General features: G+C 34.2%; 1 protein-coding gene across 2 annotated transcripts in view; it reads left to right on the top strand.

Annotated features, from left to right (window-relative positions):
* Positions 1-25,092, top strand: part of NEDD4L (NEDD4 like E3 ubiquitin protein ligase) — a 465,473-nt gene that overhangs the window by 48,720 nt on the left and 391,661 nt on the right. The gene's annotated exons all lie outside the window — the stretch shown is intronic.

Genomic DNA, 25,092 nt, shown 5'->3' with positions numbered 1-25,092 from the left:
TGAAGATCAGGATAGGGAAACACACTTCAATGAGTTGCATTCCCTTTTCCCCCTCTAATATGACCATAGTAGCCAGTATTTATAAGAAATAAGATAATCCTTTTGGTTTAATTTCATCATCTATTTTTCTTTATTTTTGCTGATTTAAAATTACATTTTATACCCATAAACATCCTTCTGCCTTAGTTTCCAGCCATATTTGAAATTCCTGTTAATTGAAAAGTTACAATGTGCTTTTAGTCGTTTGGTATCCTATAGAGAAATTAGCAATCTCTCTAGGACTGTGTTTGCAATTTAGGGAGAGCCCATTATTTTTTTCTAATGCTTCCTCTGAGACTCTGAAAACCTTATTTGTAAGGGGGAGAGGGGTAATTGGGGGATTGTGCTATGCTGGTCTGCATGACCTTGGAAGGCTTCTGGCTGATGGTGGGTTTTTTGGTGGTTGTTGTTGATGTTGAGTTTTCCTTTTTTTGAGATTGGGTTTCCCTCTTTTACCTAGGACAGTTTAGTATAGTGGACAGAGTGCTAGATCTAGAATCAGAGGGACCTGAATTTAAATCTTCTGACTTTAGACATCTTCTTGCTTTGTGATCCTTGGTAAGTCACATAACCCTGTTTGTCTCCATTTCCTCAGCTGTAAAATGAGCTAGAGAAAAGAAGTGGCAAACCACTCCAGTATCTTTGTCCCCAAAATCCCCAAATAGGGTCATGAAAAGTAGGACACAGCTGAACAAGAACAAAATCCTACTAGGTTGGGAAGTACAACAGCCTTTCAGAGCCTCAACCTCACTATTAATTGGTTGCAGAGCTTTACCTTGCTCTGTTACTGACCTGTGACATGTCCTTAAGTAGTTTGGTTTTTTAAGTGTTGACACTTACTTGACTTAGCTTATAACCCTTCAGAACTTCTGAGCTGAAGTTTACTTAACAGTCTTTGCTTCCCTCCTCTCACAGTGGTAAGGGAGGCTATGCTTTTGTGCTTGGTGATTTATTCGATCTGGAAACTAACTTAGACAGTGATGTGACTAGAAGATGCCATCAAGTTTTCCCACTCCTTATTCCTTCTATACTTACCACTTCTACATCATGGGGGTTAGACCCTGTGTGATCTGGAAAATCCTGGTAAAATTTTTTTGGCCTGCTGTTCTATCAGAGAAGAAATCTGAATTTTCTCTTTTACTTTTATTGGAAGTTTACATTACCTTATAATAGAACTTACGTGTTTACAGTAACATTGTAGAATTTGGATTGATATTGTGTGGGTCAGTATTGACCACAAAAAAAATTAGAGACTCTCAAAATAAGAAAAAGCAAAAAGGAATTTATTATGATTTTGTGAGAAAAGGCATCTCTCATCTGACAGGGTGTTTGTCTATAAAAGTAGTGCAAAAGTAAAAACTGCAAAACAGCAGTATAAATAAAACAGAAAGCCCCTCCTCTTCCCACTTGACCTTTTCTCCCATTTTGGGGGGGAGACGAGGCTTACATACTAAACCCAGAAATCTATCTCAGAAACAAAAGAATACAAGTCAGTAATAATAAACTCAATTTAAATTTCTCTAGAGAACTGCTATACAAGCAGGTACCCTTGGATTAGAGAATTCAAAGCCATCATCACCTTTATTAGAAGAACTTAAATATTAATTAAGAGGTGGTGGGAAACACATCTGCAACTTCTTTTAGCTATAACTCTGTTTGTTATTATATAATCTTAAGTCACAATTAAGATATAGTTTGAGGCTATATTCCCACGAGAGGGTCTTCACTCAGTTAATTCCACACCATATGATATAATACAGTACATATATTCTCTTCATTTCTGAGTTTCTAAACATTTTGTGTCATCTGCTGACTATCATTGTATCTGTCATCTGTGGCTTCTACAAAACTCCCCCTTAATTCCCATTTAATTTCTTAAACTGACCCATATTTAAACAGCAATGAGGAAAAGAGAGGATGTGGAAGAGATTACTGTGTCCTGCCCTACTGACTTATATTGTTAATGCTCTTTCCTGTCTTTTCTCCCATAACTCCTGCAAAGTTAAATCTTTTTGGGGATTGGAAGGGTCATCCAGGAGACTGGTTGCAATCTTTTGCTATAAGGACTTAAATGCATAGTGTCAATTAAAGGCAGTTTTCCAGAAGTCTGATGGGTTGTTCTAAGTCACCTGTGTTCTTCCTGGTCCATTCTCCCTTATTGATAAATATTTGTGAGAGGGAGCCCTGGGGTTTTGCTTGTGGTCACATGAAAAAAATTTTTCTAGCATTTCATGAAACATTATTGAACTCAGGGAAATTGTTGATCTATGGCTTTGGTCTTGTTAACATGATAATAGTTCTGGTGATAGAGATGGAGTTGGGAGGGACTCATGAATTACTGTATGTCAGCTGTACTTTGCAAACAAATATGGAGCTGCTTCTAGTAGAAGTCCTTAACATTCCTTTCCTATTTGTGTTTTAGGCTGTATAGCACAATGGAAACAGGATTCCATTTGGATTCAGAGGGACTTGGGTTTAAATCCTAGATTTATTCCCTGTGGGAACCCTAGCAAGTCACTTCCTTTTTCTGGACCTCATTTTCCTTATCTGTAATAACACAGGATTGGATTAGATTCGTCCCTTAAAGCTTTGAATCTATCATCTGATGAGTGTTAGCTCAAACCCAGAATATCTAAGCTCTAAATGTTCCTCTCAGTGTGACTTAGTTGTATAATTATGGGTAAATTACTTAACTCTTGTTTGCTTGTCTGTAAAATAATCTTTGTACTTATTGCCAATCTTATAAGATTGTTGTGAAGAAAATGCTTTGCAAACTATAAAGCACTGTCTGTCCAACTATCTATTTATCCATCCATCCATTTATCCACCTGATCTATAAATAACTTAGTATCGTGTCACCTATGAGATATTGCAGCTGACATTCTGCATACCATAACTATGCAGTGCTTTACTGAGATGATTTGAATTCATCAATGAATACAACAAGGATGATGAAAAAAAATTAGGGATATTGTTTAATCATTTGGAAATTGGTTAGATTTGGAGATTAGTTAGAATTCTATTCATAGACCGTAGTTTCTTCAGCCTAATCATTCATTAAACATAAACTTTATTTCCAGTGGTTTTAATTTTAAAAATTTAACTTAACTTGATCCTATTTTTACAATATTCTTCATGCAATTCCATGATTTTGCCTCTTACTTACTGTCCTTACTGTACTTACTTACAACTGCTTGAATTTCTCTGTGAAAGATCCAAGATGCCTAGAATTTGGAATCACATTTGGAATCACAAGCCTATTTATGATCTTTAGGGAAAAGCATATTGTAATGGGCTGAGGCTTGAATTGATGCACTGAGGGTCCCTAGCATGTGAGGCTAAATTGTAATTGGACCATTCTCTATTTGTATAAATACTTGGAGAAAGAATGACTCCCATCCATTCTGTGCAAGTCCTGATGTGTTGTATAGGAAATGACGATTTTGGGGGGAGTGCATTAACTCAAGCCTCAGCCCATTACAGCCCAGACCTTTTTACCATGTGATATTGAGAGAATTTTAGCTGTTGGATTTTATAAACATTTTATTTTGACTTTTAACCCAATGCTCAGAATTAAACTAAAGTGAAGCTTGAATTAATTAAAAACATCATCTACTTTCCACATTTACTTATTTTTGTATTTTAAAATTCATTGGGTCAGTCTTTGACCTACAGAGAAATTATTGGGATGGAATTAATACAAGTTGCTGGTTTTGAAGCAGGCTTTTAAGAAAATGATGATCAGATAACAGCACAAGCTGAAAGGAGTGAAAGTAGAGGTTTGAAATGCTAGAACCTAAATGTTTTGATATCTTGGCTTTGAATTACATCTCAGAAAGGTGAAAGGTTAATGGAATAACTGGGGTCCATGGAGGCTAGAATAAGAAATACTGGACTTTTAGACAAAATCATCAAACCATTTGCAGTGGTATACTGTTTAGTTTCTTTCCATATGGGTAAGTTTACTTCTTAGAAAACATGGCTTTTATTTTCTCTTTTTCTAACTACATTTTGTTTTATTTTTTGACTTTCAATTGCATAGTTAATCAGAGTCTGCTTCCTCTATTGACATACATCAAAGCTCTTTTCTTCTTTGTCCTATATAATCCTCATGTTATACCATAAGTAGTTGCCAATTATGTTAGAAGCTGTCCTTATATTTACAACTTTTTTTCCCCCCTAGGGCAGGGTAGTTCAGATTATTGAAGAATAGCTTGATTTTATGATGTGTATCATTTATCATCTCTATTTTTTTCTTTTCTAGTCATAGTGACCATTGATGAAGTATCCCACTTGTATGGAAACTGTCTTTAAAAAGCTATAGCACAAAGTGCACATCTCTCTCTCCGCCTTTGTTCTTGAGATGTTAATTTTTCTGAGAGCTTTGTATTCCTTGATTCACAGCCACATACTACCACTGGAAAAATGTTGGTGTTGAAAACATGGATTGTTGAGTTGTATGAAGTTTGAAAATATTAAAAGTACTATTCACCTTTTGCAATGCAATTCTCTCTCATCCTATTATTTCATTTTGGGCCATGGATGTCAACTCACACTGAAATTTAAGAAGCAATTTATGTTTATTAACTGATTTCATTCTCACAAAAACCCAATAATAGGAATAACCACTACTTTGTAGATAAAGCTACTTACTTAAGATTGTAAAGATAGCATTTAGAACTCTTCTTGAAGTCACACTGCCTTGGTTGTCTGTAATACTTGTTCATACAAAATTCTATTCCAGGACTTCTAAGATGGTCTTGGGTCTTCTAAGGCTATAATACTGAAGTACAAGCTCTGGCAAATCATCCCATACTGACAAAGCTTTAAATAGAAGCCCAGCAAGAGATTGTATCTCTCTTTTGAAGAAGAGTCCAGCTAATTTTTGAAAGACTCATCCCCCAAGCTGTTTGGTGATGAGTTCTTTGGTTTTTAGCTAACTATGAAACCAAGAAAACAATAAAAACCAAGAAAAAAAAATATATTAAAAAAAAATCTTGGGTGGTCCCATTCTGCTGTGTGGTGATAGCAGTAGTGATGATAGCAGGGTATGCTAAGAGTTATCATAAAATTTTTAGTTGATTTAAAAATATTAAGTTAGCTGTGGGTACTCTAAATGTGACTCTTTCGTCCAGGAAATAAAGAACAAAAAACTGTAGCAAAGAAAACATATTAATCTTGATATTCTTGCCATAAATGAAATATGAAATCAACTGGTAGTTGTGATTAAATGGAAGGATGGCTCACAGGCTTTAATTGCATTTGAGGAGCAAATAGAGTTGTCAGGAGTGAGTTTTAGTATTTATTATTATAAGGGTGACAAGAAATAAAATTTCATGAGAAATTTAGCCATCTCATATTGAAGTGCTCTTCATAGGTATTTATAAAGAGTTAAAAATGAAATACATGGATATGTGAGAATGCATATGTGAAGCCCAAATAAGCTATTAAATATCAAGTGCTTTGCCTTTAAGTCACTGACTTAAGGGTCAGTGGACTTGTGATTTCATGGATAGGTCTAGGAGAAAACTCCCTTTAATACAGTAAAAAATATTTAACAGATCAATAAAAATCCATTAAAATCAAACTAAGAAAAATTCTGAAATAGTTAATGCACATATGCACATTAAGTTCTGTAAGATATTTTACATATATCAACTCATTTAAGCCTTGGAGTAGATGCTGTTACTGCTTCATTTTGCACTTGTTGATTTGGCAAATTGGCCATTGTTTTAATTAATAGTTTTGGAGAGTTTTCTCTGGAATGAGGGAGAATCAAGAGGTTAAGGGATTTGCTTAATTAGCATCAGAAGTGAAATTTGAATCCAGGTCTTATTAAATTCAAGGTCCATAGTAATTATATAACTGCCTTTTTAATACAGATATTTGTATACTGGTCTAAATATGGGTTACATTTTAAAAATGTGACCTCATTAAATAAAAACTATATATACACATAACACACACAAGTATTGCAAAATAACCTTGATTATAGGCAATGCCCTGGTTTTCTTGAAGCCATATTTGGGAGAAAACAATGAACCCTAGATTTGAACCAGTACTTTTCAATGGTCTGTTCATCTGGCTGAGTATTTATCCAGGTAATGTTCATTTAAAAAAAATTACTTTTCTAGTATTGGTGGTTTGACAAGTTCATTTTATATGATTGATTTTAGTTGAGGAGACTTAGTAAGGTTCTGAGTTTGATGTGTTTAATGGAGCATGCTCAAGGTCACACAGCTAAGAAATAACAGCTGGATATAAATGAACTCTGATCCTTTGATTTGAAATCCATTGTCCTTTGCAGTTTAGTATAATGTCTTTCATCTTTTGTGACTAGAAAAATACCTTCAAAGGACACTGTATCCTCCTGATTAATACCTAGCCTTATGTCATTGACTAGCTGCTGGTGTCCCTCCCTCCTGCGCTTCTTTTTTTCCTTGTCTTCTTTCCTTTCTTCCCTCTGTTTGCATAAGGACTTTTACCTACAGATGGTCCTAAAATCTTTTTCTTCTTCTTCTTTTGGATCTCTGAACACTCATAAGATATCTTAGTATTTACTGACTAGATTCCTTCCTTCCTCCCTTCCTTCCTTCCTTCTTTCCTTCCTTCCTCTCTCCCTCCCTTTTCTCCCTTCCTTCCTTCCTCCCTCCCTTCTTTTCTCCCTTCCTCCCTCCCTCCCTTCCTCCCTTCTTCCCTCCCTCCCTTCCTCCCTTCTTCCCTCTCTTTCTTCCTCTCTTCTTCCCTTCTTCCCTTCCTCCCTCCCAGTTGTCTTGATCTATATCTGGCCACCAGACCCAGATAGGTCTGAGGAGAAAGTGAGGCAGGTGATCTTGTACAACTCTTCCTCCCTTCAATCCAATTCACTTGCATATCATTTCATCACCTCGCTACTGTTACAGTCTTCTTTGAGAACGGAAGGACAAACACCAAGAAAAGGCAGGCTTGCTGCTGTTGAACGTAAAAACTCCCATTTGGGAACTTTCCAAAGTTCAAGGTCTATTTTTTCATAGAAGATTGTGCTGAAGTTCCTTCTTATTCTGGGCCAGTGTAAGAACAGTTGTCAGACCATACTTATTTTCTTTGGCAATTTTCTTTGCTTCTCTGATGCATTGTCCTTGTCTTTTTGTGGGTTATTATCTTTTTTTTCCCTTAATTTTATAATAACTTTTTATTGACAGAACCAATGCCAGGGTAATTTTTTTTACAACATTATCCCTTGCACTCGCTTTTGTTCCGATTTTTCCCCTCCCTCCCTCTACCCCCTCCCCTAGGTGGCAAGCAGTCCTATATATGTTAAATATGTTGCAGTGTATCCTAGATACAATCTATGTGTGCAGAACCGAACAGTTCTCTTGTTGCACAGGGAGAATTGGATTCAGAAGGTAAAAATAACACGGGAAGAAAAACAAAAATGCAAATAGTTTACATTCATTTCCCAGTGTTCTTTCTTTGGGTGTAGCTGCTTCCGTCCATCATTTATCAATTGAAATTAGGTCTCTTTGTCGAAGAAATCCACTTCCATCAGAATACACCCTCATACAGTATCGTTGTTGAAGTGTATAATGATCTCCTGGTTCTGCTCATTTCCCCTAGCATCAGTTCATGTAAGTCTCGCCAGTCCTCTCTGTATTCATCCTGCTGGTCATTTCTTACAGAACAATAATATTCCATAACACTCATATACCACAATTTACTCAACTATTCTCCAACTGATGGGCATCCATTCATTTTCCAGCTTCTAGCCACTACAAACAGGGCTGCCACAAACATTTTGGCACATACAGGTCCCTTTTCCTTCTTTAATATCTCTTTGGGATATAAGCCCAGTAGAAACACTGCTGGATCAAAGGATATGCACAGTTTGATAACTTTTTGGGCATAATTCCAGATTGCTCTCGGAATGGCTGGATTCGTTCACAACTTGTGGGTTATTATCTAAGATAGTAGTGATCATTTCGTTCATCCAAGGCTTTTATACTTCCTGAAGTCTTTGTGTGGAGTTATGGATGCATTATCTGAAAGAGCAACACCTTGTGGTACCAGTTGGGCCATTGGAGAAGCCAATGGCTTTGCACTACCTAGGGAGATTTTTGAATAGCATGTGAACAAAACCTAGATGAGGTAGAAAAGAGGAAGTCTTTATAGTTACCTGAAAAAGAAGGGATGGGGAAAAATTGTGGTTGATAATTAAAGGTGGTAAGAGCTACTGAGGTCTTGACTTAGGAACACATAGTATTTGAGAAACTCTCTTATCCCCAAAAGGATAAAATGATGAGGAGATGGAGGAAAAAGTGCCAAAGACATTTTACCTGGGCTCCTCTCACAATCAACATTTAGTAGAATCAAGTAAAAATGGTTTTGCTTTTCATTGATTCAACAAGCCCCACTCTCTGCATAGATCTACACCAATATCTGTGAAGATAAGTTTTATTTATCAGAAGACATAACCTTTTCCCTAAATGTATTTACCAAGAGAAGTTCTATATTTGCATTAATAAGGAGAATGATGTAGAAACTACTCACATAAAATTTAATTTATTTGGAAATTTGAGAAGGCACAGACTCTTAAGAATGAGAGTTAGAAAACTAAAGCATTTTTTAACCTGAATCTTACCTTTCATTATATCAGATGGCAGCATGCAGGTATGGTACTATACTGTTATAAATCTCTCTCTCTCTCTCTTGGTCATCCTCTGAAAATCCAGGGGAAGGTAGTGGAAATCTAGTCATTGCTGTCCTCTGGGACTAGGCTTGACATCATCCCTGATGCTCCAAAACTTTGATTCTATTGTTCATTGTGCAGTAGGTAGAATATTACTGTGCTATAAAAAAATGATGAGCTCAAGACTTGCATGAAATGATGAAGAGCAAAGTGAGCAGAACCAAAAGAATATTATATACAGTAATAGCAATACTGTTTTAAGAACAACTTTTTGTTAAGTCATTTTGACTATTATAAATACACAAATTAACAATAAAGAAAATATGAAGAAAGTCTCTATCTCCATCCAGAGGAAGGAAAAAAAAGTATGTATAGATAATTTTTATGATTTATATTTACATTTATTTGATATCTATTATATGATGATAATAACTCTGTTGTATATTTGGAGGGTATTGCTTCCATTTGGATTATCTTAGGAAGATTCTGAAGATCACCTGGCAGGATAAGATACCAGATATTGAGGTCCTTTCTTGAATTAAACTACCAAACATTCCAACTCTACAGTAGAGAGCATAACTCCACTGGGCTGGCCTCAGTTTGAATGCCAAACATATGCTTGCCACCAAAAAATTTTATGGAGAGTGCTCATGAGGTGATCAGAAAAAGCAATACAAGGACACTCTCAAGGTATCTCACAAGAACTTTAGAATCAATTGCCTCATGGGAGATACTGTCCAATGACTGCTTAATATGGTGTGCCCTGATCAGGGAAGGTGCTGTGCTCTATGAGAAAACTGAATTGAATTAGCCCAAAAGAAACACAAGATGTGCAAAGCTAGAGAGGTCACCCCAAATGTTTATATGGACTCTTTGTGTCTGACCTGTGGAAAGGCATTCCAAGCTCATATTGGTCTGATCAGCCTCAGTCAAACACACTGTAACTTAATTCTAACATAGTGATGTCATTTTGGTCCTCTTTAACAATGAAGGACAACAGCCAACCAACCAGCAAGGTAGATTGCAGTTTTATGGGCAATCATCTTTTTTTTCATTGTACCATGTAATGGAAATACTTTTTTTGTTCCATGAAATAAATTTAAAGAGAAAGAAAGCAAAAATGAGATTATTAATAATATCATGCCAGTGCTTGAAGTTGAAAAGTTAAAAGGGGAAATATTGAAGATCAACATTATGTGGAGTTTTTTTGCTTGTTTTCTATTGTCATTTTGGCAAAAAGTTGGAAGACTATATGGTGAGATCATCATCATTTTTATGTTCCTTCCTAAAGTTCTCAGAAGAATTCAGTATTCTCCCTGGGGAGATTTGAAGTTAAAGCATCCAAGGTTACATTTAATTTGAATTGGTGAGTTTGATTGAAATTGGTGGGTTTTGGTGTTTATTGCCTCTTCTCTCTTAGGCAGCAGCAAAAAAGCATCTGTCTCATTTCTATTCCTAATATCACCCATCCAATAAAGAGCCAAACTAAAGTCTCCCAATTTCTGTATGAGACTTTTTCTAAAGACTGAAGTCAAATTTATTTATTAAAATTCATCTCTGAATTTAATGGCTCTGTTCTAGATAGTGTAGAATTTAGTTAAAGCACAGTCTCTTCCTTCATGGACTTTATAATATGGGGGTGGGAAAGGAAGGAGATGTCCTGGTCCTTTCCTCATCTAGGGGAAGGCTGAGAAAACACCTCAGGTCTTATAGATTAGGTGAATCTAGGATCTTATATTCTGGGAGCTCCTTGGGATGCAAGAATGATGCTGAGATGAAAACAGTCCTCCAGATTATATAATTTTTATCTTAACAATCATACTCTCAAAATTGCTGTCTATGTTGAAGATATAGAGAAATAACTTTAGTCCTATGTGGTGGTGACCAGGCTTCTCCTGCTTGGATTCCTGCCCCACCTCCTCCCCCCTTATCTGGGACTGAGTGATCAGTGACTTGAGAGGCAAGCATATTGTTAGGGACAATAGGCTGGCCTCAGAAGTTCCAGTCTCAGTTCAGACACAACTTCCCTGTTTGTGTGACTGAGCATTGACTTCTCCAAGGATTGATTTCTTCTGTGAATGAATATCATCTCTGAGTCAAATGGATTTGTCTGTGATTCTTCGCAATTGTAAATCATTCTACTTATTGTCTATGTATTTGATAATTAAAGATGGCTTTCTTTATAACATTTTTGATAGTTAACTAATCTATCACAAATATAAATGTAAATAATGAATCATAAAATTTTAGATTAAATTCTAATTTCCTAACTAGATATATTTGTAGTCCCAATCAAGATTTGACAAATGTTGGGCAGAAAGGGAAGCTCTTATTTCCTAACATTAGCCTCTTTTAGACTAGTTAATATTTGCCCTCAAGAACCTAATGACTAAGTCCAATTATTAATATCTGCTCCTTACTTATTACAATGTGCGAATATTTCACTGGTAAACAAGATTTTATTAAGCCACTATTATGTTTGTCTTTTAAGTCTAGAAACAACACTATGTTGCCCGGAAATAAATCTATTATGTGGTCTATTTTAATGTTCACATTTTTTGTTGTCATACCCGTGCATCTGAACATGCTTTCTTGTATTTATCCTCATTGAACTACATGTCTTCGATCAATGACTAGACATTGGGAATATTTGGGAAGACTGCCTTATGAAGTGTTGGTATCAAAGCACTCTTACTCAGATTTCAAATGTAAAATAATAGGTCAATCACAATTTAAAAAATTATCCTTTAGGCTAGCCTGTATTGCAGCTAGACAGGTTTTTCTTGAAAAACTAGACTTGTAAATTATTTGCTGTCTGGGTAAAGAAACTGACTTCCCCACCCCAAATGAGGATAGGTGTTCCTATTTTTCATGTTCATTATCTTTAAGAAACTTTTCTCATAATAAAGATATCTTACTGATGTGCTAAGTAAAAAAGGGGAGCATTCTTTTTTAATATGTATTCTTGTATTTCCAAACCTAGGAATTCAAAGCTCATTCAGATATACTTGATCATAAATTGATTCATTTATATTTGGGGAATCAACAAGAATTGATTATTTACCATGTATCTAATCGAGTGTTATGAGGTGGGGGAGGTGGGAACTTGGGGAACTTGGAGTATAGTTTTGGAAATCTTAGCTAGAAGTGATTGTTCTTTTCCTTTAACCCTTTCTTTTACCATAATTTCTTCTATTACTCTTAATTGTGTCATATTTGTGTTTATGCACTCTGCTTAATAAATGTTGGTTGAGTTCATGGAATGAAAGCTTTGCAGTTCACAAGGCTCTTACAGATTATCTAATCTAACCCTCCAATTTTCAAATGAGAAAACTGCGGCCCAGAGAAATGAAATCATTTGCCTGAGGCTTCAGAGGAAAAGTAAGTAGCAGAACCAGATTTCAAGCCCCATGTTTTTGCTCTAAATTCCAGTGTATTTCATAATACTAGCTGGCTTCTTGTTGAATTAAACTATCTTCCTCATTTAGAGGATAATTCATTATAGCGTGTGATGAAGTAATAGATTTTCTGGTATATACTAAGAAATATTTGAAGATAGAGAAGAGGTAATATCTTGAAAAGACTTTGTGGTGGAAGATATGGAATTGAAACTGGTTTTTTAACAAAGGTTAGTTGGGACACAAGAGATCATTGGAATTGGATTACTTAGGGTTGTTAGAAAAAAATGCAATAAAAGTTCCTGATGCAAGTGTGTGGAGGGCAGAGAAGCTTGTAGAGTAGATAGGCCATCATTGGATACCTGAATGGATGATTAACTTACATTGAATAGTTAAGATTTGAAGACAGATCAATCATTTTGAACATTTTCCTGAAATAAAATATGAGGATGATGGATAATTTCAGTATTTTGTATTTGAAAGAAAAAATTGTATGTTTTAAAATTTTCTGATTTAAATCAGTTTAGAATGTGTGTCATCTATAATATCACTGGATAGGACTGAGAGTCATTTAAACTTACTGGTCATTAGTATCTATGATTAAAAATATACATAATCTAATGTGAATTTTTTTTAATGTGGTTCTTATCTATCCTTAGGTGGTTTTATGTAACAATTGTATTAATTTTCACTCGTTTACCATTTTTCTAGTTTGCTTTTTTAGTTTCTCATAATCTATATATTGAACCATTGAATCTTAGCTAGATGGTCCTTAGATCAAGGCTCTTTAATCTTTTTTGTACTTTAGACTCTTGTAGCAGTCTGATGAAGCTTGTGAACCTCTTCTCAGAATAATATTTTTAAATGCATAGAATAAAACATAGAATTACACAAGAGGTAGGTAAATATTTTCCTCCATCTACATCCGTGGACCCTTTGAAATCTATCCACAAAATATGGTCCCCAGTTATCTATGCTAGATGAGGTAGTCCAACCCTTTTATTTTGTAGCTGTGGAAATTGAGTTCAAGAGAGAGTAGAGAGCTACTGAGTGATAGAATTGGGATTTCACTCAGACTTTCTGATCCTAAATTTAATGTTCTTATCTATTAGACTGGACGTAGTCACTCTTCTCAGAATTAATCAACCATGCACAAGCATTTATTGCATACAGGAGTTCATACTGTGTACACAGAACTCCTAGATATTATGGGATAAATAGAAATATATAATGTTTCAATTAAAAAAAATTTCTCTAAAATACTTAGATTATTTATAGAAATTGGCTTAGATTATCTATAGGACATAGATTAGTAAAATACAATAAGACATACACAATGCCTAATATTATCTTGGTGCTAGAGAAGCATTTAACCAAAATCACCACTGCTATGTCAAGAGACCTAATTTCAGATCTCAGCTTTGTGCTACTTCTGGGATAGTGAGCAAGTTGGTTAATCTCTTTCAGATTTTCTGAGTGTTCTTACTTGGCAGAATGCAATGGTTAGGCTAGATCAGTGGGAAAGTATTCTCTTCAGATCCCCAGGGGTCCTCTCAGTGATCTTGTGAGGGCATCCTTGAGGTCAAAAACTATTTTCATAATAATACTAAGATGTTATTAGTCTATTAGAATATACTTTCTTTTCCCAATTAGTTATCTCTGTGAAGATGAGTTTTCTTCTGTACTTCAACCAAAATAACATATTACAGCAGGTTGAATGCATAAACAGATTCAAGCATCCAGCTGTCTCCTATTAAATCAGGCATTAAAAAGATCTTCAAAAACATATAAAATGACATCTCTTTTTGTTTTCTTTTTGTTTGAGAAAATGTTATTTTTCATAAAAATATTATGTCAGTATGTAATGGCTTTATTAGTTTTCAAATGAATAATATTTTTAAATTATTGGTTTAAACTTCTAGTTTGATAAATTTTGATAGATATCCATATAAACACAAATTCTTTTGAGTTTCTCAATAATTTTAATAATGTAGATGATTCCTTAATTTTTAAGCTTGTAAAAGCTTTTTTGATCCAGAGACAAAAAGTTTGAGAACCTTGGATTAGACTATCTCTAAAGTCTCTTCTTTGGGTCAAGAGAAACTCAGTTAGAAAAGAATAAGATTGCTTTGAGATAGGGTAATTTAAGGAAGTATTTCAGAGAATGTAGCATTTAAATTGTAATTACAAGCTAGGGAGGATTTTGATAGCTGATGGGATCCTATCAGGCAGAGGAAAAGAAAAGAGATATGGGGTAGTGATTAATAACAACTAATTTAGATTAAATCTTACAGTTTAAAGTCTGTTTTGGATCATAGTATTCCAGATTACAGAGGGATTTGGAGAATTTTCCATTCTATTTTGTGGATGGAGAAAAGAACAGAGGGTTATCAGGTTGTTGTTCTACCTTCCTCTTTGATTTCTGCCACCCCAAACTGGGAAGTAGTCTTGCTGGACTGTATTTAGTGTTTTTTGACTGCAATCCAACATTCAGCCTGTTAAATGACTGTACATTGAAATTGTCAAGTAAGCTATTTCAGAACATTATTTAGGGTTGATGATGTTGAATAAAATTCACTTTTTTATTCAGTGTATTTATTTGAACAGTATCATCGTGTATTTTGCCATGAAACTTTTATTTAAACAGTTGAATTATGTAGCTAAAGATTTGGGGATAATCTTAAGTCTTGTTTGGATAGATACAAAACTTTTTTCCACTTTAAGTTTTCCTTATCAGAAAGAATTATTCTTTAAAAAGTGCTTTTTAGTGAAAGCTAATATGTCATTACATGACTGATGCAGTTTTCTATTTTTTATCTCCAAGAGCCATTTATAGTTAGGCTTTTGACAACAGTTCACAAAAGAATTGCAGATTATTAAAAATTACAATTAAGAATGATCTAAATCACTTATAATACCAGAAATGCAAAATCAAAACAATTCAGGCAGTTTGAGGTTTATATCTTACATTCAGCAAATTGGTAAATTGAGAAGAATAGTTCATAGTGGCAGGCTTGTGGAAAAATAGTTGGTTCATTGTTGATATAGTTAAACATTGATACAATCATTCTAGAATACTATTAAGAATTATGAAAAGAAAGTTACAAGGGATGACTCTGGGAAGGTGTGAAGAAACGAACAATTAATTGGAAAATTTAAGTGATATTAAAAATATAAAAAAAACTTTTGATAAAAGAAAAAATTGTAAATAAAATAGGATTTTTATAAAGCAAAGTACTTTTTTTTATACAAGGGCTTATCTTTGAAAGGTGTCCAGTTCTGAATTCTTTATCAAACTGAATCACTATTGCCTGAGTTTGCTTCTGTTTGCAAGATTTTCATATACTTCATGTAGTTTGCTTAAAACAAAACACCTATATCATCATATATTCATATGATTCCCTTTAAGTTGGGTGGTCCCATTTGAAAACTGTTTTCTGATCTGCCCTGAAGGCCAGTAGACTAGGAAATAACTCTGTTATGATGATAATACTATTTAATCTTAAAACCTTGCAATATCTTTGTCACTTTTGAGAAATGTAATGTGGAAAAGTATTTTTATTCCCAGCATATTTTTAGTTTAGTTGTTTCACTATTACATATTCCAAACTCAAGATGGTTCCAGTTAGCCATGTAGGAATTCTGCCAACAGTGATTTACTCTTTTATTTCAGGCAGTTTGACATCAAACTGATATCTGAAAAGTTCACCTGTTCAGTTTTAGTGCTAAAAAAGGGTAAGTTGCTAAAAATGAAAACATGGTGATTTGTTCATGCAATTCATTACTCAGTTTCTCTACTAGGAACTTCTTACTTTTGGAGAAAGAAAATGAAACTCATGGCATATGTGACATTTGAGTGTTGCCTATGTGACTGATTCATAAAATAATAGTTTCTGTGAAATCATTGAGTTTGTGATTACTGATCTCAGTGTGTGAAAAATGTGTGAACCAGAGGGTTTTAAGCTTTAGGAGTGAAACTGACCTTAGAGGCATCTCTTGGAATTGCTTTATTTACAAATAAGAAAAGTGAAGCCAGAGAAAGGAAATTAATTGCCTAAGCTCACACAGATATTAAAGGGCAATGATCTGAACAATTACTTTGCTACCATCACTCAGAATCAAGTACTATTTTGAATAGGAAAAACATTCTTTTTCTATGATTAACCAAAAGAAAAACTTTAAAGAGATATGCATTTTTCCAGAAAGTTTAATTCTAAAAAATAAGGAGTAGAGGTGGGAAACCTGATTAAGAGAAAGTTTGACATCAGATCCAATTAAGAGAGACTATCTATAGAGCATTTCAGGATGGATTTCTAAGGAGCATACCATACAGATGAAAAATAGAAAAGTTCTATCAATTTTAATTTTCAAACTATTTTATTAAAGTATAGTTTAGTTTTCAACATGTATGAGGAAATAAAAAATGACATTAAAGAAAGCTTAAGTGGGAAGAATAGCTGGATCTGGACAAGGATAGTCTGAGAAGGCATATACTAAGGCAGTCAAATTCTAATTGTATCAGAAGAAGCAATTCATAAAATTATCTACAAGGCAGGAAGATATCAAACAACTGGAAAAAAATTACAGCTTGTATTATTACTGAAAAAGTGATGAAGAGTACATCAATGCCCATCTGCTTATTTTCTCATCTCTACAAAACATTTGAGAGGGATTTGCACATTTATAAATGGTATTCATGAAAATATGAGAAGGGAAAAGACAGGCTTTCACAAATGATCATATACAGCAGACCAGAACATTAGAGTCACATGACTGGCTGAAAGATACAGAACAACATGAGAGCTTACTATATTTATTGTTCACTATTTTAAAAATTGGACAGCAAAGTGGTGCAGTAGATAGAGTACTGGACCTGAAATCAAGAAAACTTGTCTTCCTGAATTCATATCTGTTCTTAGACACTTCCTAGCTGTATGAACTTGGTGAAGTCGCCTAACCTTGTTTGCCTCAGTTTCCTTATATGTAAAATGATCTAGAGAAGGAAATGATATACCACTTCAGCATCTTTGCCAGGAACACTCCAAATGGGGTCAGACATGACTGAAATAACAATTTAAAAGCTCATTGACATCACTTGTAGTTCATCAACTTTTTCTATCAGTATATATTTATTTCTTTGATGGGCAGCATACGCATTATAACTCAGCAAAAATAAGTAGAAAGAGAGATCCCTTTCAAAATAACTACAGAAACTATACAATATTTGGAAGGGGATACTTACAAAGATTCATTCAAGAGCCATATGAATACAGCTATAAAAAACATATTGTTGGAATGAAGACAGGACTACATAATGGGGGAAACATTAATTGTTCATAAGTAATTTGAGACATTATAATAAAATTGAGAGTAACTAGCAATGATAATTTACTTGATCAAACTACTAAAGGAATGTTTTATAGAGTTAGGAAAAATGATAGCAGAGTTCTGATAGAAAAAGAAAGGGTCAAGAATCTTCAGGGTAATAATAGAAATTTGGGAAGGAAGAGGGTCCATCAGTACTGGATCTCAAACTGTAATATAAATCTGTTACCAGTAAGATGATTTGATTATAAATGGTCAAGTAAAAAAGAGAGCTTGATCAGAGGAACAGAAACATACACCCATAGCACAGTGATCAGTTAATCCAAAAGACTAGTTATTGGAGGAAGGTCTTGTAGGACAGAAACTACTAGGAAAATTGGAGAGCAGCATTTCAGAAGTTAGATTTAAATACAACTCTGACACCATATAATGTTAGCCTCCCTTAGTCTATAAATTTCATATTATAAAAAAATTAGAGGAAGAAGGAAGAATTACTTTTTCAGATTTATGGATAGGGGAGAAGTCATACATAATAGACAATTAAATTTTTTTTTTTTGCATATACAATAGAAAAAGTTTTGTGTAAAAAATTTCTAAGCTTTTACATGAATAAACATAATATAGTAAAAATTAGAAGTAAATAGGTAGGGGTAATCTTTGCAGTAAGTTTTTCTAGTAAAGAACTCCTATCCAAGATATGTAAGGAATTGCAAGTTTATAAGACAAAGAGGCAGTCTCCAATAGATAAATGGTTCATTATCAAAGGATATAAATAGTTTTCAAAGGACAAACTACCATCTGTCAACAGATATGTAAGAAAAAACCCACATGAAATCACTAATAATTAGAGAAATGAAGATTAAATAACTTTGAGGTTTCACCTCCTATCAGTCAGGGCTGTGGCAATAAGCATGTTAATTCATTGTTTGGGGAGATGTGGATTGGTTCAGTAATTATGGAAAACTATTTGGAATTCCCTCCCCCCAATAATGCACAATGAACATCATTTTATCCAACAATTCCACTACAATTCTATATCACAAAGAAGTTAATGAAAGAGGAAAACAACCAATATGTACAAAAATATTTTAGCTGCAATTTTTTTTTTTTTTTTGTGGCAGCCAAAGATATAATTCTGGTTGTTTGGGAAGATGGCAAAACAAATTATGATATATGACTGTAATGGAATAGTATTGTTGTTTGTCATTCATTCTCGAAGAGAACCCTGACATCAAGGAGATGATGCCATGACATACAAGTAAATTGGATTTGAGTGAGGGAGAGATTTGTGTGAGGTCACCTGCCTCAGTTTTCCCTTCAGAGCCAGTGGTATAAGAGATGACAAAGTGAACTGATGCTGAGCAAGTGGACAGAACCAGAACAATTTATACAGTGATGACATTACAGAGAAATTTGAAATGAGCATAGGAAAAAATCCCTTGTGATTAGACACATTCCAAATAGACTATACATGGAAAAAAGTCCTTTTGTCCTAGGGATATAAGGTCTGGATACAGAAGCTACATATGCAAAGTAAAAGGTTGTTTTGTAAAGTCAGGACTTTGGTGCTAGGACAAACTAGTTATGCGTGGAAAGAGGTAAAAGGTCCTTTTGTAGAATCAGTATATTGGGTCTGTGGTTGCAGCTATGATCCCATCAGATTACAAAAAACCAAAACAAAATAAAACCGTGCAGTGGTGTTGCTCTGAATTAATACCTACCCATTGTACCATACTATCAAAGAGAAATGCCAAAAATACATTGCAACATCTTTTAAAAAGTATTTCAGTGCTCTTCTTCAAAGAGAGCTGCTATTGATAGCAGTGTTATTTGGAATGACTGGGAAATATTTATTGAAAAAAATAGATTAAGGGAAGAATTTAAAGTGAACACCATTTGCATTTTTAAATTATTGCATTGCCAAGATACATACCATGTATTTAATTAAATACATCTGCTTAAACAATTGTATTTATTAAATGCACTTTTACTAAAATTAAAATGTGATGATATGCAAGTTTATTAAATTCTGTCTTGTGTGATTATGGCATATAGCTAATTATTCTTCCAGTGAATTTATTCAAGTTCTCAAGTGCAGTGAGGTGAACCCTTGGTGAACACACCAAGAAAAGGTGTGTGAAAGGCTGATAGGAATATTTGAATTCCAGTGAGTTCTCTCCTCTTATGATAATGTCCTTTTTGTAGCAGATGAAACAATTCTTTCAGGACATTATGTGAATATGTAGCTCACAAATGAAGGCCTTGATTGCATGTAATTCTAAATCTAGCCAACAGTGCATTAAATGTTTCTTTCCCATGCAATACAGGAGCTACTAGAAATACTAGAAATGTTTCTCTTTTAGACACTTTTTAAAGTGCCATCCTACTCCATTTGCCTTTCAGCAGATCTCGTGAACTATTCTCCTCTCATACTTCCACTCCACAAATCAAGAGTCCTCAGCATTTTGACCTGCTCTCCTCCTCCTTCACTTTATTAATCTCAAATCAGCTGGTTCATTTCTTTTTTGAGTCTCATCTCTCTATATAGTAGATTCTGGATCTTATCTTCTCCTATGGCCACTGGGGGTTTCCCGTTGTATAATCTTTAACCTCTAAGTATTGACTAGCCTCTTCCCTGAAGCCTTACAATTCAATTCAACTAGAAGTACGAAGGGCCTATGGTGGGCAACTTTGTGCTGGGCTCTGAGAATAGGAATAAGGACTAGACCGATGATGTTGTTATAAGCAAACTGCAAGTAAAAAAAAAATTCTCCTCCAAAGCAGATCAGACCTTTCTCTGAAGCCTGAGAGTTGCTTAGGTCAGAGATTTAGTGACTTGCCTACTGTCACGAAAAAGGACCTTGAACTCTGATCTTGGCTTCAAAATTAGTATTCTATCCCTGTTGTCTCTCAAGCTTTGGAGATAGGAATAAAATGGTACCTGCCCTCAAACAGCTTATATTTTAATTCAATCTATTAACAAATGAAAGATTATTTGACATATTCTCATCTTTAAGATCTTTCTCTTGATTTCGGTATCCTCTTTCTCACAGTTATTTTTTATCCCTATGCTTTTTCACTTACTATACTCTTATCTCTAATTTCCTACCACCCAGTCATGGGGTCTCCTACAGTCTGGCTTTTGTCCCCACTACTCTATTGAAACTGTTCTCTCAAAGGTTATTAATAATTTCCTTATTTCAAGATTTCCTGGCCTCTTCTTGGTCTTATTATCTTTTATCTTTAAAACTTTCAAAGCTGTTCATCCTTTATTGATGGGCTAAATCAGTAGAAGAGTTTAGTACCCTAAAAGAGTTAGTTAGCTACAAAGAGAAAGATACCATAAGGCAAGGGGAAGTAGGGGATGAGAGGAAAGATTTTACATAAGTGTCATGATGGGTTTAACCAAAAGGCAAAGATTTTTAGGGGAAATTTAACCTCAAGAGTTTGATATAACTTGGATTTGTGACTGGCCTTAGCAAGGTGAGGCTACCCATGACCTCCACAGATGGTGGGACGCACTCTAAGATTAAAAGTTAAAGTTAAAATAGAGAAAATACAATGAACAATATTATTCATTATTGTTTTAAACCATTTAAAATACCTACGCAGTATAAAATATCTGAATGTAAGAGGCAGGTAGATGGTCCAGTGGATCAAGATTGGATCTAAAGTCAGGAACACCTGAATTCAAATTTGGCCCCTACTATTTAATACTAACTAGTTTGACCTTGGGTAAGTCACTTAATCCCCAATTGCCTCGCAAAAAACAACAACAAAAACTCTTGAGTGTATACCTGCCAAAATACACAGGAACTAAATGAACGTAAACATAAGACATTTTTTACACAGAGAAACTTAGATCTGAATAATTATTTTTTTCATTTAAAAAAAATTTAAAATATTTTTTAATTAAAGCTTCTTATTTTCAAAATATATACATGGATAATTTTTGACATTCACCCCTACAAAACCCTGTGTTCTAATTTTTTCCCTCCCTTCTCTCCACTCCCTCCCCAAGTCAGCAAGTGATCCAATATATGTTAAACACGTACAGTTCCTCTAGACATATTTCCACATTTAGTATCCTGCACAAGAAAAATCAGATAAAAAAGGGGGAAAAATGAGAAAGAAAACAAAATGCAAACAAACAACAACAAAAAGTGAAACTACTATGTTGTGATCCACATTCAGTTCCCCCTGTCCTGTCTCTGGATATAGATGGCTTTTTTCATCACAAGACCTTAGGAACTGGTCTGAATTACCTAATTGTTGATGAGAGTCACGTTCATCAGAATTGATCATCAAATAATCTTGCTGTTGCTGTGTATAATGATCTCTTGTTTCTGCTCATTTCACTTAGCATCAATTCATATAAGTCTTTCCAGGCTTCTCTGAAATCATCTTGCTTCTCATTTCTTTTTTTTTTTTTTTTAATTATAACTTTTTATTGCCAAACATATGCATGGATAATTTTTCAACATTGACCCTTGTAAAAACTTCTGTTCCAACTTTTCTCCTCCTCTTCTCTCCCCTCTTCCCTAGATGGCAAGTAGTCCCATATATATTAAGTATGTTAAAATATATGTTAAATACAATATATGTGTACATACTTATACAGTTGTCTTGCTACGCAAGAAAAATAGGATTTAGAAAAAAGGTAAAAATAACCTGGGAAGAAAAATAAAAATTCAAGCAAATAATAACAGAAAGAGTGTAAATGCTATGTTGTGGTCCACACTCATTTCCCAGTGTAATTTAGCTGGGTGTAGCTGGTTCTGTTCATTACTGATCAATTGGAACTGATTTGGATGCTCTCATTGTTAAGATAGTCACTTCCATCAGAATTGATCTCATGAAGTATTGTTGTTGAAGTATATAATGATCTCCTGGTCCTGCTCATTTCACTCAGCATCAGTCCATGTAGGTCTCTCCAAGCCCCTCTATAGTCATCCTGCTGGTCATTTCTTACAGAACAATAATATTCCATAACATTCATATACCACAATTTACCCAGCCATTCTCCAGCTGATGGGCATCCACTCAATTTCCAGTTTCTTGCCACTACAAAAAGGGCTGCCACAAACATTTTTGCACAGTGGGTCCCTTTCCCTTTAGCATATAAGTCCAGTAGAAAGACTGCTGGATCAAAGAGTATGCATAGTTTGATGGCTCTTTGGGCATAATTCTAATTTGCTCTCCAGAATGGTTGAATCAGTTCACAAATCCACCAACAATGTATTACTGTCCCAGTTTTCCCACATCCCTTCCAACATTCATCATTATCTTTTTCAGATCTAAATAATTGAAGCAATATTTATTGTTCATGGGTAAGGGAAAGCCAATATAATTTTTCAAATGATATTTTACCTAACCTATTTATTCAATGTCACCCCAATTAAATTACTAAAAATTATTTTGTGGTGGAAAACATAATAACAGTTCCTTTTGGAGAACAAAAGATCAAAAACTTCAAAGAAACTAGGAGAAAAGGATATAAAAAGTAGATTCAGCAGTATCAAACCTTTTGAAGTAAGGGCATTGTTTAAAAGTATAAAAAGAATAATTTCAATTATTTTCAATTAAAATTTTCTTGTGTAAATAAAATTTACTGAGCCAAAAATAGAAGGAATACAAAAAATTAAGGATGGGGGGAATTTTTATAGATAATCTTGATAGGATGTGATTGAATTGGAATATTGTGGCTTAGGAAATGATTAGCTGGTTGAATTAGAAACTAAGCTATGCAAAGATGGAAATGAAGGAAAATGCTATCACCTTCAGAGAAAGATAGTAGGAGGAAATAAGCATAGGATAGCCTTGTATATCTATATGTGTGTGTGTATTACTATATGTGTATTTGTTTACAGATAGCTATGTGTATATACACATCTCACTTAATTGTAGGCTTCTTTAGGGTTGTGGAGGGAGGAAAGGAGGAAAGAAAAGTTAAACATGCACAGCAGAGAGCAAAAGAAAACCAAAGAAAAGTTGGGCAGTTTTGAAAACAATGTATAGTGTTTACTCTGCATACTTTTTCTTGAAATGAAAATTTATTTTTATATAGGATCCTTTATTATGGTTTGCTATGTACATGGGTTCCCCCCCACTCTCCTTTTCTCAGTTTTGTATTTGTTTAAAAATTTGCTGTGTTTCTTTGGAGAAATGTCATTAGTCAAATTAAAAGAAAAAAAAGACATTGTGATTATTTAGGCAGCCAAGTGCTCAATGACTAAATGCTGGAATTGGATTCAGTCAGAAATATCTGAATTCTAATCCTTTCTCAGATACAAACTGTTTGACCCTTGACAAGTTAATTAAAAAAAAAAAAAAACACACTCTTTGGGCTGTTTTCTTCATCTTTATAATGAGGGAGTTGGACTGAAAGGCTTCCAAAGACACTTTTGATAGTTTTTCCTTCTTTGCCATTGAGACACTTTTCTTTGCTAATTCTCTTACTTGACTATTAATTGACTTGTTGCATCCTCATCTCCTAAATGTAGGTGTATACCTTTATGATTCAGTCCTAGACTCTTAAAATTTTCTCCATATTGTTGGTAGATTCATCAGCTTCAATAGGTTCTATTATTGTGTTTATATTACCAAAGTCATTTTGAAATGGTTAGCCCATTTTGGACAAGTGCTTGTGAGCTTGGATTTTGCTTATATGTTGCATTGTTTTCTTAATACTATTAATGTTTTTCAGCATTTGCAGTAAGAATGCTTATAAAAATTATAGAAACACAACGATGTTTATGAGCTCTATAATTTCCTTTAATTTTTATAACCTTCAATTCAGTTCACTCTTTGATGCCTTTAAGTATGTGTCCAAGTTGATAGATGTTATACAAAATAAGCTTTTAAGAGGATATCTTTTCATCCTATAATTTAGAAGAAAAAACAGATTTATGGTTTCCCTTATCTGTAGAACAGTATTATTTACTCTAATTGTTCAAAGAGAATTTCCTCTCATTTGTGTGACCTCTGCTCTCTTCCCCCCTCAAATATAATAATATAAAGAATAAAAAACCTTATTCAAATAATTCAAGGTAGGAAATTACTTTGTTTTTGCATTCACCCTTTGCCTTTAGTAACTATTTCATATTTACCAGAGGTTTCATACCAGTATGAAAACTATTTCTGAAGTTGAGAACCAGTGCTGACTTCAGGATGCAAAGCAGAGTATCTTTTGGCATGTTAAGTTATAGTTCAAGCAACTGACTAGTTTGAAAGCCAATATTTGTAGCTAAAGGGCATCAAATATTGAGTGGTGTTAAGTAGTCTAGAAGTATGTCAGAACTGAAATACACTGGGAACTAGTTATCTATTATGGTAAAGGCTCTCAAGATCCCTCTTCTTCTTCTTCCTCATCCCTTAGATTCTTGATTTTCTTTGTTGGACAGATAGGTCTAAACATTATAACTGGAGACTTAATAATTTGCTTTACAAATTTTCATATTTTCTTAATTCCAGATGGTGAAGGAAGCACCAATCTTTGCTTTTGATTTTGTGAATATTGTTCTATCTAACAGTTAAAATTGCATCTATGATTGGTATGTTACATTTGTAGAGAGCCTCTAAATGGAATTTGGAGAAAATCTAGTCCAACTCCTCTTCCTCATTTTACACATCAGGAAACTGAGGCATGAAGAATGAAAATGGCTG

Source organism: Antechinus flavipes, chromosome 1, assembly GCF_016432865.1.
Source record: "Antechinus flavipes isolate AdamAnt ecotype Samford, QLD, Australia chromosome 1, AdamAnt_v2, whole genome shotgun sequence".
NCBI lineage: Eukaryota > Metazoa > Chordata > Mammalia > Dasyuromorphia > Dasyuridae > Antechinus > Antechinus flavipes.
This window is presented reverse-complemented; position numbering and strand designations above follow the sequence as displayed.